Raw genomic sequence first — 14,171 nt, 5'->3', positions numbered from 1 at the left:
ATGAGGTGATGGGACCAGTTGCCATGATGTTAGTTTTCTGAATGTTGAGCTTTAAGCCAACTTTTTCACTCTCCTCTGTCACTTTCATCAAGAGGATTTTTAGTTCCTCTTTACTTTCTGCCATAAGGGTGGTGTCATCTGCATATCTGAAGTTATTGATATTTCTCCCGGCAATCTTCATTACAGTTTGTGCTTCTTCCAGCCCAGCGTTTCTCAAGATGTACTCTGCATATAAGTTAAATAAGCAGGGTGACAATATACAGCCTTGACGTACTCCTTCTCCTATTTGGAACCAGTCTGTTATTCCATGGCCAGTTCTAACTGTTGCTTCCTGACCTGCATACAGGTTTCTCAAGAGGCAGGTCAGGTGGTCTGGTATTCCCATCTCCTTCAGAATTTTCCACAGTTTATTGTGATCCACACAGCCGAAGGCTTTGGCATAGTCAATAAAGCAGAAATAGATGTTTTTCTGGAACTCTCTTGCTTTTTTGATGATCCAGCGGAAATTGGCAATTTGATCTCTGGTTCCTCTGCCTTTTCTAAATCCAGCTTGAACATCTGGAAGTTCTCGGTTCACGTATTGCTGAAGCCTGGCTTGGAGAATTTTGAGCATTACTTTACTAGCGTGTGACATGAGTGCAATTGTGTGGTAGTTTGAGCATTCTTTGGGATTGCTTCTCTTAGGGATTGGAATGAAAACTGATCTTTTCCAGTTCTGTGGCCACTGCTGAGTTTTCCAATTTGCTGGCATATTGAGTGCAGCACTTTCACAGCATCATCTTTCAGGATTTGAAATAGCTCAAGTGGAATTCCATCACATCCACTAGCTTTGTTCGTAGTGATGCTTTCTAAGGCCCACTTGACTTCACATTCCAGGATGTCTGGCTCTAGGCAGTGATCACACCATTCTGATTATCCGGGTCATGAAGATCTTTTTTGTACAGTTCTTCTGTGTGTTCTTGCCACCTCTTCTTAATATCTTCTGCTTCCGTTAGGACCATACCATTTCTGTCCTTTATTGAGCCAATTTTTGCATGTAATATTCCCTTGGTATCTTTATTTTTCTTGAAGAGATCTCTAGTCTTTCCCATTGTGTTGTTTTCCTCTATTTCTTTGCATTGATTGCTGAGGAAGGTTTTCTTATCTCTCCTGGCTATTCCTTGAAATGCTGCATTCAAATGGCAATATTTTTCCTTTTCTCCTTTGCTTTTTGCTTCCCTTCTTTTCACAGCTATTTGTAAGCCCTCCTCAGACAACCATTTTGCCTTTTTGCATTTCTTTTCTATGGGGATGCTCTTGATCCCTGTCTCCTGTATAATGTCACAATCCTCTGTCCATAGTTCATCAGGCTCTCTGTCTATCAGATCTAGTCCCTTAAATCTATTTCTCACTTCCACTGTATAGTCATAAGGGATTTGATTTAGGTCATACCTGAACGGTCTAGTGGTTATCCCTACTCTCTTCAGTTTAAGTCTGAATTTGTCAATAAGGAGTTCATGATCTGAGCCACAGCCATCTCCAGGTCTTGTTTTTCTTTGGCTGAAAAGAATATAATCAATCTGATTTTGGTGTTGGCCATCTGATGACGTCCATGTGTAGAGTCTTCTCTTGTGTTGTTGGAAGAGGGTCTTTGCTATGACCAGTGCATTCTCTTGGCAAAACTCTATTAGCCTTTGCCCTGCTTCATTCTGTACTCCAAGGCCAAATTTGCCTGTTACTCCAGGTGTTTCTTGATTTCCTACTTTTGCATTCCAGTCCCCATAATGAAAAGGACATCTTTTTTGGGTGTTAGTAAGATGGTAGTCACCTACAAGTCAGGAATAGAGATTTCCCCCAAAACTAACTTACATTGGTACTCTCATCTCAGTTTCTGGCCTCTAGAACTATGAGAATAATAAATGCCCATTGTTTAAGCTATGGTCTATGGCATTTTGTTATGGCAACCTGAGCCAAAACAATCATCTTTTGCCTGAGATATTATATCAATTTTTAACTGGATTTATAGCTAGGACTCTTCACATCAATCTGTCCAAGAGTCTGTGATCAGATAATCTAAAGAATGGTGACTATGTCACTTTCTTACTCAAATGTGTCTCATATCTTCATATTTTCTAGCATATAGTAATAATAGTGAATAAATCATTGGTTATTATATGCCATGACTAAGGACTCTATTTGTATTATTGAAATTGATATTTATAATCATATGGAGGATATGACATCTTTAATCCTCTATTTGCAGAGGCATTAAGTAATTTGTCCAATATTACAGAGATAACTAATAATGAGACAGAACATAAAGCCAGGACTTCTTAACAAAAAAGGCACAATATAACATACATGGCACAGTTTTCTTTGACTTGGCATGCAAGGGAAGCAGAAACTCAGCTGAAGGCTATTGCAATATTCTAGGTGAGATGGGTATTCTGAAAATAGTTGGCAGAATGAACAGAATTCAGAGACATATCACAGGCAAAAATCAGCTGCATTTGAGGATACATTTAATCCATGGATTATAGCATAGCTGATAATGATTTTCATGAAAATCCCAACTTCATAAGAAATTACAAGTTATATTTACTTGATTTCTATCAAATGCATCAGAAATATACTGTCTTTTTAAAAATTATAAAATATCACATTTTATGATAGATATCCTGACTCCTTTAAGACTCATCTCAATCTCATTTTTCTAAATGTTTATCTTCACTTTAGACCTTTTCTTCATATAACTAAGCTCCTACCATCTTTGGACTTATCAAATTAATACTTTGATATTTATAATATTATTTATTTTCCTAGTTATACCTTTAGAAACTCAGAAGTCCCTGAACTTCCCATTGATTCTCATTGAATATCTTATGTTCACCTCAATGACTTTTTATATGAATTAAGGAATATAGTAACAATCTTCATTTTTATTATTTGCTAAAATAGTTTTAAAAATAATAAATTTGCATATAAACTCTTGGAAGAAATACTTTAATGATTTTTCTCAAATAAAATTATTAATTGAGCCTAGTGTAAATAAAATCTATAAGAAATTTGCTGAAGTTGAGGTGTTTATCACTTAAATTGCTTAATCCTAGAAGAATTCTACTGTTAATATATCTAACATTATCCTTCCCAGTTAAAAAAAAAAAAGTGATTATACGATTACAGTGAAAAGTGTTATTATGGCAAAATACCTTTGAAATTAAAAGACCACAAACATATTTTATGGTCCACAAAACTTTTTGTCTTCCAGAAATGATGAATTCCAATATAGAAACAGAACCTAGGCCAAAGGACGTTTTTAAAATTCCTTTTCCCCAAAACTATTTTTTACAAGTTTTCTGTAACTAAGGCTTCAAGTTTTATAGTATTGTACAGCACAAATAGTGCTAAATAGGGTATGTAAAATAACTTTGGTCAAAAATTAAAGTAAGAAGCTAATTTCTCCTAGGAATACATAGGAACAATTTTTAGTTCAGAGTATACAGTCCAACTCTCACATCCATACATGACCACTGGAAAAACGATAGCCTTGACCAGGCTGACCTTCGTTGGCAAAGTAATGTCTCTGCTTTTTAATATGCTATCTAAGTTGGTCATAACTTTCCTTCCAAGGAGTAAGTGTCTTTTAATTTCATGGCTGCAACCACCATCTGCAGTGATTTTGGAGCCCCCCAAAAATAAAGTCTAACAATATTACCACTGTCTGCCCATCTATTTTCCATGAGGTGATGGGACCAGATGCCATGATCTTAGTTTTCTGAATGTTGAGCTTTAAGCCAACTTTTTCACTCTCCTCTTTCACTTTCACCAAGAGGCTTTTTAGTTCCTCTTTACCTTCTGCCATAAGGGTGGTGTCATCTGCATATCTGAGATTATTGATATTTCTCCTGGCAATCTTGATTCCAGCTTGTGCTTCTTCCAGCCCAGCATTTCTCATGATGTACTCTGCATATAAGTTAAATAAGCAGGGTGACAATATACAGCCTTGACGTACTCCTTCTCCTATTTGGAACCAGTCTGTTGTTCTATGTTCAGTTCTAACTATTGCTTCCTGACCTGCATACAGGTTTCTCAAGAGGCAGGTCAGGTTGTCTGGTATTCCAATCTCTTTCAGAATTTTCCAGTTTATTGTGATCCACACAGTTGAAAGCTTTGGCGTAGTCAATAAAGCAGAAATAGATGTTTTTCTGGAACTCTCTTGCTTTTTGGATGATCCAGCAGATGTTGGCAATTTGATCTCTGGTTCCTCTGCCTTTTCTCAAACCAGCTCGAACATCTGGATGTTCATGGTCACGTATGGATGTGAGAGTTGGACTGTGAGGAAAGCTGAGCGCTGAAAAATTTATGCTTTTGGACTGTGGTGTTGGAGAAGACTCTTTAGAGTTCCTTGGACTGCAAGGAGATCCAACCAGCCCATCCTAAAGGAGATCAGTCCTGGGTGTTCATTGGAAGGACTGATGCTGAAGCTGAAACTCCAATACTTTGGTCACCTCATGCAAAGAGTTGACTCATTGGAAAAGACCCTGATGCTGGGAGGGATTGGGCGCAGGAGGAGAAGGGGATGACAGAGGATGAGATAGCTGGATGGCACCACCGACTCAATGGACATGAGTTTGAGTAAACTCCAGGAGTTTGTGATGGACAGGGAGGCCTGGCGTGCTGCGATGCATGGGTTCACAAAGAGTCGGACATGACTGAGGGACTGAACTGAACTGAACTGATATACTTGACTTACAAGGAAAATAATTTTTCTCCAATGAGTTATTTCATTGATAAAGCTCATAACCAGCAAATTTTCAACAAGACAGATAAGAAACAGCCACATTTCTTTTTGATTTGTGTTACATCAAGCCACAGAAATTCATACCGGGTATTTGTATCTTATACAATCACTGAAAGATAGTCACTCATAACTCTTCTGAAAAACCTACAATATTGACTGTTAAACTCAAGAATATCAAGGTATGCTACATGAGTATGATTACTAAGGAAAGCTTTCTAAAGTTGGGGGGGGGTGGGGGTGGTGGGAGGGAAATTTCCTATTCCTATTAATACCAGAAGTGGCAATAGTTATGTGGAAGAAATATCAACTTCATTAGATATTTTAGTGCTAGAGATGGGAGTACTAGACCATTTTACCTGTCTCTTGAGAAAACTGTATGCGGGTCAAGAAGCGACAGTTAAAATTGTCCATGGAACAACTGGCTGGTTTAAAATTGGGAAAGGAAGGAGTATGACAAGGCTGTATACTATCACACTTCTTGCTTAACTCATGTGCAGAGAATATCATGCAAAATGTCTGGCTGGATGAATCACATGTTGGGATGAAGATTGCCAGAAGTATCAACAACCTCAGGTAAGTGAAGAGGAACTAAAAAGCCTCTTGATAAGGGTGAAAGAGGAGAGTGAAAAAGCTGGCTTGAAACTCAACATTGAAAAAACTAAGATCATTGTAACTGGTCCCATCACATCATGGCAAATAAAAGGGGAAATAGTGGAAACAGTGAGAGATTTTATTTTCCTGGGCTCCAAAATAACTGTAGATGGTGCCTTCAGCCATGAAATTAAAAGATGCATGCTCCTTGGAAGGAAAGCTATGACAAATCTAGACAGTACATTAAAAAGCAAAGCTATCATTTTGTCGACAAATGTGTACAAGGTCAAAGTTTTTCCAGTAGCCATGTAAGGAAGTGAGAGTTGGATCATAAAGAAAGCCGAATACTGAAGAATTGATGCTTCTGAATTGAAGTGCTAGAGAGGACTCTTTAGAGTGCCTTGTACTGCAAGGAGTTCAATTCAGTTAATCCTAAAGGAAATCAATCCTGAATATTCATTGGAGGAACTGTTGCTAAAGCTCCAATACTTCAGCCACCTAATGTGAAGAGTCGACTCATTGGAAAAAACTCTGATGCTAGGAAAGACTGAAGGCAAAAGGAGAAGTGGATGGCAGAGAATGAGATGATTAGATAGTATCATGGACTCAGTGAACATGAATTTGAGCAAATCCCAGAGATAATAGAGGACAAAGCAGCCTGGCATGCTACGGTTCATAGGTATGCAAAGAGTTAGACATGAGTTAGTGACCAAACACAGTTACAACAATGCTGCTAAAAGCTTTAGAGAAAGAACAAATCTAATGCGAATTTTAAAATAAGAACAAATTTAACATAGAATTTAACAGCATGAGGAAATCATAGACTCCTGAACCATCTTTCTCATCAGAGCAGGTATTATATCTACCTAAATAGATGAGAACTAAAAGTTTTTGCGTGTTGCATATCATTGTAATATCAGATATGGCATGGATCCTAGAATATCATGGATTTTTTAAACAAATCAACTATTTGCTAACTGAATGGATAAAACCAGTGAAATTTTTTTAATAACAATTTTTTAGAACAATTTTAAGTTCACATCAGAATTGAGAGGATGGTACAGAGATATAGTAGGTATCTCCTATCTCCATATATGCATAGCCTTTCCTTTTATCAATATCCCCAAACAAAGTTGCTCATTTGTTACAGTTTAAAAACTTATATTAACACAAGTTTATCACCCAAACTCCATAGTTTATATTAGGGTTCCCTTTTGATGTTGTATATTTTAGGGGTTTGGGTGAATTTATAATAAGATATATCCATCATTATAGTATCATTCAGAATATTTTGACTTCTCTATAAACTCTCTGTGCTCTGCCTATTCAGCCTGCCTCCCAATTAACCTCTTGAGAACCACTGTTCTTTTTTTTTTATTCTCCCTATAGTTTACCCTTTATAGGTTATTATATAGATGGAATCATATAGTATGTACATTTTCAGATTTTTTTCCATTTAGTAATATGCATGTTCACTACCTGTCTTTTTGTGACTTGATAATGCATTTCTTTTAGCATTAAATACTCTTCCATTGCCTGAATATACCCACAGTTCATTTATTCATTAACCGTCTGAAAGAGAAAAGCAGTGATGACAGGGGACATCCATGCCTTGTTCCTGGTCTTAGTGGGAAAACTTGTGGTTTCTCCCCATGAGGACTGATGTTAAAAGTAGGTTTCTTTATAGATATTCATTATCAAGTAGAGAAAGTTCCCCTCTATTCCTGTTTTACTGAGTTTTTTAATTCATAAATGTGTGTTGGATTTTGTCTAATGCTTTTTTTCTGCATCTATTGATACAATAATTTGATTTTCTTAGTCTATTGATGTAATGATTATATTTATTGACTTTCAAATATTAACCAACTTTGCATATCTGAAATAAATTCTACTTGATATGGTGTATAATTATTTTTATATACTATTATATCAATTTGATAATATTTTGTTGAGGATTTTTGCATTTATGTTCATGAGAGGCATTGGTCTGTAGTTTTCCGTAATGTATTGTCTGAGTATTAGGGTTAGGCTGGGCTCATAAAATGGGTTAGGATATAACTCCTCAGCTTCTACATTCTAAAAGGGATTTGAGATAACTGATATAACTTCTTCCTAAAAGCTTTGAGCATTGTTAGTATTCTTCTCTTATTATCTTTTAAAGTTCATAGAATCTGTAGTGATTTCCTCTCTTTTATTTCCCATATTATTCATTTATGTTCTCTCCCTTTTTTCTTAGTCTGGCCAAACATTTATCCATGTTAGTGATGCTTTCAAAGAATCAGCTTTGATTTCATTGATTTTCACTATTGGCTTCCTGTTTTCAATTCACTGATTTATGTTCAGATTTTTCTTTTCTTTCACTTACTTTGCATTTAATTTGCTCTTGTTTTTCTAATTTTCTAGGGTTAAAGCTTAGATTATTGAGTTTGGAGCTTTATTTTTTTCTAATAAATATATTCAATGCTATAACTTTCCAGTGAATCACTGTTTTTGATGCATTCCAAAAATTCTGAAAGGCTGTGTTTTTTTATCATTTAATTCAAAATATATTTCTCTTGAAAGTTCTTCTTTGACATATGTGTTACTTAGAAGTATGTTGTTTAATTTACATTTATTTGGGGGTTTTCCAGTTTTATTTCTGTTGTCAATTTCTAGTTTAATTCCATTATGGTCTTAGAGCAGTCATTGCGTAACTTATATTATTTTAAATTTGTTAAGGTAAGTTTTATGTCCCATAATGTGATCTGTCTTGGTTAGTGTTCTTTATAAACCTCACAAGAAAGTTTATTCTGTTGTTGAACAAAGCATTATGTGTATATCCACTTTATTGATTTGATTGATAGTGTGATTGAATTCAGCTATGTCATTTCTAACTTTCTACTATTTGGATCCATATATTCCTGAGAGGTGTTGAAATCTCCAAATACAATAATGGATTCTTCTATTTCTCCTCTCAGTTCTATCAGATTTCACCTAATGCATTTTGATGCTGCCTTATTAAATACATACACATTAAAAATTTCATGGTTTAAAAAAGTAGGAAAAAAGAATAGCCAAGGCTTTTGGAGGATTGACCCTTTTATCATTACATAATGCCCCTCTTTATCCCTGATAGCTTTTATTTTTTTCCTTCAAACTTTAAACTTTTATTTTGTATCGGGGTACAGCCAATTAACAATGCTGTGATAGTTTCAGGTGAACAACTAGGGGCTCAGCCATACATACCCATTCTCCCCTGACACCCCCTCTCATCCAGGCTGGCATATAACATTGAACAGAGTCCCATGTACTTGACAATACGTCCTTGTTGGCTATCCATTTTAAATATAGCTATATGTACATGACCTTCCCAAAGTCCCTAACTATCCATTCACCCTGGCAACCACAAGTTCATTTTCTAAGTCTGTGAGTCTCTTTCTGTTTTGCAAGTAAGTTCATTTGTATCATTTCTTTTTAGATCTAGTGATTTGAAGTCTATACTGCTGAAATTAAAGTTGCCACTCCTGACTTTTTTTATTAGTAAATCATAGTATATATGTTTCAATCACTTATCTTTTAATCTACATGTGTCCTTACATATAAAAAGGGTCCTTTGGAGACAACATATGATTGGATCTGTTTTTTGAGACACTGTATCAATCTCCGTCTTTTCATTGGTGCATTTAGAGATCTCATCAAGAAGATTAGAGATACTAAGGGAAATTTCATGCAAAGATGGGCACAATAAAGGACAGAAAGTGTATGGACCTAAGATAAGCAGAAGATATTAAGAAGAGGTGGCAAGAATACATGGAGGAACTGTACAAAAAGGATCTTCATGACCCAGATAACCACGATGCTGTGATCACTCACCTAGAGCCAGACATTCTGGAGTGTGAAGTCAAGTGGGCCTTAGGAAGCATCACTACAAACAAAGCTAGTGGAGATGATGGAATTCCAGTTGAGCTATTTCAAATCCTAAAAAATGATGCTATGAAAGTGCTGCACTCAATATGCCAGAAAATTTGGAAAACTCAGCAGTGGCCACAGGACTGGAAAAGGTCCATTTTCATTCCAATCCCAAAGAAAGGCAATCCCAAAGAATGATCAAACTACCACACAATTGCACTCATGTCACACGCTAGTAAAGTAATGCTCAAAATTCTCCAAGCCAGGCTTCAGCAATACATGAACTGAGGACTTCCAGATGTTTAAGCTGGATTTAGAAAAGGCAGATAAACCAGAGATCAAATTGCCAATATCTGTTCGATCATCCAAAAAGCAAGAGAATTCCAGAAAAACATCTACTGCTTTATTGACTATGCCAAAGCCTTTGACTGCATGGATCACAACAAACTGGAAAATTCTGAAAGAGATGGGAATACCAGACCACCTGACCTGGTATGCAGGTCAGGAAGCAACAGTTAGAAGTGGATATGAACAGACTGATTCCAAATTGGGAAAGGAGTATGTCAAGACTGTATATTGTCACCCTTCTTATTTAATTTATATATCAAGCACATCATGGGAAATGTCAGGTTGGGTTGAAGCACAAGTTGGAATCAAGATTGCAGGGAGAAATATCAATAACCTCAGATATGCACATGACACCACCTTTATGACAGAAAGCAAAGAGGAACTGAAGAACCTCTTGATGAAAGTGAAATAAGAGAGAGAAAAAGCTGACTTAAAACTCATCATTCAGAAAACTAAGATCATGGCACCCAGTCCCATCACTTCATGGCAAATAGATGGGGAAACAATGGAAACAGTGGCAGACTTATCTTTTGGTTTCCAAAATCATTGCAGATGGTGACTGCAGTCATGAAATCAAAAGATTCTTGCTCCTTGGAAGACAAGCTCTGACCAACCTAGATAGCATATTAAAAAGCAGAGACATTACTTTGCCAACAAAGGTCCATCTAGTCAAAGCTATGATTTTTTTCCAGTAGTCATGTATGGATGTGAGAGTTGGACTATAAAGAAAGCTGAGCACTGAAGAATTGATGCTTTTGAACTGTGGTGTTGGAGAAGACTCTTTAGTGTCCCTTGGACAGCAAAGAGATCAAACTAGTCCATCCTAAAGGAAATCAGTCCTGAATATTCATTGGATCAATGAGTATCAATACTCATTGATGCTGAAGCTGAAACTCCAATATTTTGGCCACCTGCAGGGAAGAACTGACTCATTTGAAAAGACCCTGATGTTGGGAAAGATTGAAGGTGGGAGAAGGGGATGACAGAGGATGAGATGGTTGGATGGCATCACTGACTCAATGGATATGAGCTTGAGTAAACTCTTGGAGTTGGTGATGGACAGAGAGGCCAGGCGTGCTGCAGTATATGGGGTCGCAAAGAGTCAAACATGACTGAGCGACTGAACTGAACTGAACTGATGTTTTATTTTTCTTTTTTTGCCATATTTTTCAGATGAGAAAACTAAGGAATGAGGCAAAATCAGAACTTGAATACCTGTTCAAATAATGTACTGTGCTTTTTCAATTAAATCATTATTTAATTGCACTGCTTAATTACCATTTCTATAGATATTGACTTATATTTCCTTCTGCTTACCAAGTTTCCACAGGTCATTTAAAAAATTTCTGGAGCATCTGCTGTAGTGAACTGCCTCGGTTATCACTGGTAAGGGTGATAAATGCCAAGTTAACACCTCTATACTCTTCTGAGCATCAATAGATCATATGAACTCTCAGACCATATTGCTTGTCCAGGGCAACTACACGTTGTCCAGGGGCAACTCACAGCCCCTCCCTTTCTGTTTCAGTTCCATAGTCTCTGAACTGTCTTTAAGAGAGATATGCCCCAACACTATGTCTGTGTCCTGCTGAACCTACTTTATTCAGGAATGATTCTATGTGGAATGCATACAGTCATCCCTCTGTATCTGTGGATTTCATACTTATGGAAATGGGGAGTCCAACTGTGGGATATAAACATCCATGAATTTTACCATCCATGAAGGATCTTGGAACCAATTCTCCATGGATACTGAGTGATGACTGTAATCCCTTTTTTTAAAAATAGCACATGAATTCGTTTTTAAATTTTTGAATATTTAAACAAAATTTGATGTAAAAAAGTAGAGAAAAATTGAGTTAAGCCTAGTGTAAACAAGATCACTAAATATATCAGGAAGCACAATCTCAATCTCATTAAGTTAATTTTTGCCAAAAAGCTTCTAAATTTTTGAAAATATCAAAATTTTCAAATTTAATAAAATTTTATTTTTGTTTACCTGGTAAATATCAGCCAGGCTTAATGAAGAATTAAGAGTTAAGCACAATTAAGGCATAATCCCAAATGAGAGAGACTTCTACTAATTAATGTAATAAATGAACACATGTTATGTGCCAGTTTTGTGTTTATCCTTCACATGCATTTGTGAACTTTGCTTGAATTAAAAGACTTTCAATTTTGTCTGACTATGGTATATTGAGTAAAAGCATTTAATCCCTCTAGGCCTTGGTTTTCTCACCTATAATAAAAGGTAGGTAGAAAAGAAATGATCTTCACAACTCTCCACTTTTTAGTCATAAATATTGTGATAAAACCCAGAAAATGAGTTGAGAGAAAAAGAAAGCTGAGCAATATCACATTAAAATAAAGCAGCCCATATTTCAATTAAAACATTAGAAAATAAAAATTAATGCCAAATATACCATTTCTTCAAGTGTGTGATTAATAAAAAATAGTTACTTAAGTGTCTTCTCCTTTCAAACCCAGGATAAATGGTTGTCATGTAAATCTGATAGCCACTCTTTTCCACACAACTCAACTCCTGAATTGGGCATGGTTTTTGTTTATTTGTTTGTATATTAAATTGAATTTCCTTAAGTAGAACAGGTGTTGTTTAGATTTATATACCCTCCATAATGTCTAGGCTTCTCTGCTTACTTTACTAACCTATGTGGTCATCCCATTATTGAGTATGTGAAAAGTAATAAAACTAATGAATTGCTGGTTAGATATTAGCAGAGTTTTAATTTTATTGACAGTATGAACATTAAAGAAGCTCTTTAAAGAAAACAATAGCATTTTTTCTCTGTAGTATTTCAAATCAGAATAGATTCTAAATGGAAAAAGATGTTTCCAGAATAAAATATATATATATATATATAGATAGATAGATAGATAGATAGATAGATAGATAGATCTACTTTAAAGCTTTTTATCTTAAGATTTCTATAGTAAACAACATGATTCTCTTTTATGTAAATTATCAAAATACATCTCATGGGTAATTTCAAAACTTTCCACCTTACTTGAGTTACAACCCAACAAGTGATTATGGTGAAGGCAAGTACAGTTATGTGATAAATCTAGTCTTGGAAAATTCAAAAAATTTTAAAAGAGATGTTTAAACAGGAAGTATTGAGTCCACTGCAATTGTAATGTTAATGTTAACAAATATGATATCTGATGTTATAAGATATAAATGTATGTTCCATTTATTCAGTTTCATGAATTGCTCTTAAAAGTATTTTCCATTATACTGTTTCTTTACTTTGAAGTGGTTTGTGACCCATGTGAAGTGATTATTACCATGGCAAGTCTCCAGATGGCTAAATATTGGAAACTGAAACCTCATATGAGAAGAGCAGTCCCTGAACACCTTCATTATTCACACTGGAATCAATGAAATATTATTTAATTATTGCAGTTTGTAAAACCATCAGGTTTGTTCTGCTTTGAACAAAGAAATCCACTTTTTATTCCTAGCTTCTCCCTTGCTACAACAGAGTTTTTGTTAAGATCACATCAACACATCCTTTATAAATTCATTACAAAAATGAACAGAGTCCCAGCTAAAGATTCAGAAGGGGGCCTACAAAAGGAGTAGTATTTACAGATGGTTTCGAGGGAGAAAAGCCAGAATAGTGAAGTGTCAGCAAAGATCACTGATGATTTCTTTAGCTGTGAGAGAATAGGATCCATCCGGGTCTTGTCCAAATCCTGTCAGTGATATTTACAATGTTCACTTGTATTTGGAACTCAAAAAATAAATTACACAGAAAAGCAGCACAAAATGGCTTTGGTTGATGGTATTTCTTTAGATTTATTATAACTCTAAGTTTGATATACTATGTATAAAAGAAAAATTCCCTGTGAGCCATATGCTGGTAACATAATTCCAAACACAGGGTGGGGAAAGTAAGCATATGAACTCACATAGCATGTCCTTGACCAATATGGTGTCTTTTTACACTATATGATAAAATATAATAAATATTTTATGCTATAAAATAAAATATAATAAAAATATTATATATATTTATAAAAATTTATATTTATAATAATAAATAAAAATTTTTATATATTTATAAAAATATATATATTTTATTTTTAGCAAAGATGCAGCAATAAAGAATGGGTAAATTTTTTGGAAAAAAAAAGTGTCAGCAACTCTCAATTACATAGTATTTACCAATATGGATATTATTACAGTTGTATCTGCTTGATTGAAGTGTGCTCCCAAGTAAAATACATCAAGTTTTCCTGATGTCCATTTCCAAAACAGAGCATTTCTATGAAACCTTCTGTAGGTTGACATGGCATAAGGCAAAGAAGCAGTTACCTTAGGGCACATCTTGCTAAGAGATGCACAAGAGAAACCAAGATAAAGCTTAGACGCTTACAGACACAGATGTAAGCTGTGGTGTCTTGATTACTGAGATGCTAAGCGTAGTTCCTGGGGAAGGAGCTTGATGGTGCTACTCAAGCTGCATGCTGCCTCTATAACAGTTCACAAAAACACAAACACTGAACACTATTTTCACTCTTTGCCTTTGTGCATAAAAGG

This window comes from Cervus canadensis, chromosome 2, assembly GCF_019320065.1.
Source record: "Cervus canadensis isolate Bull #8, Minnesota chromosome 2, ASM1932006v1, whole genome shotgun sequence".
NCBI classification, from domain to species: Eukaryota; Metazoa; Chordata; class Mammalia; order Artiodactyla; family Cervidae; genus Cervus; species Cervus canadensis.
This window is presented reverse-complemented; position numbering follows the sequence as displayed.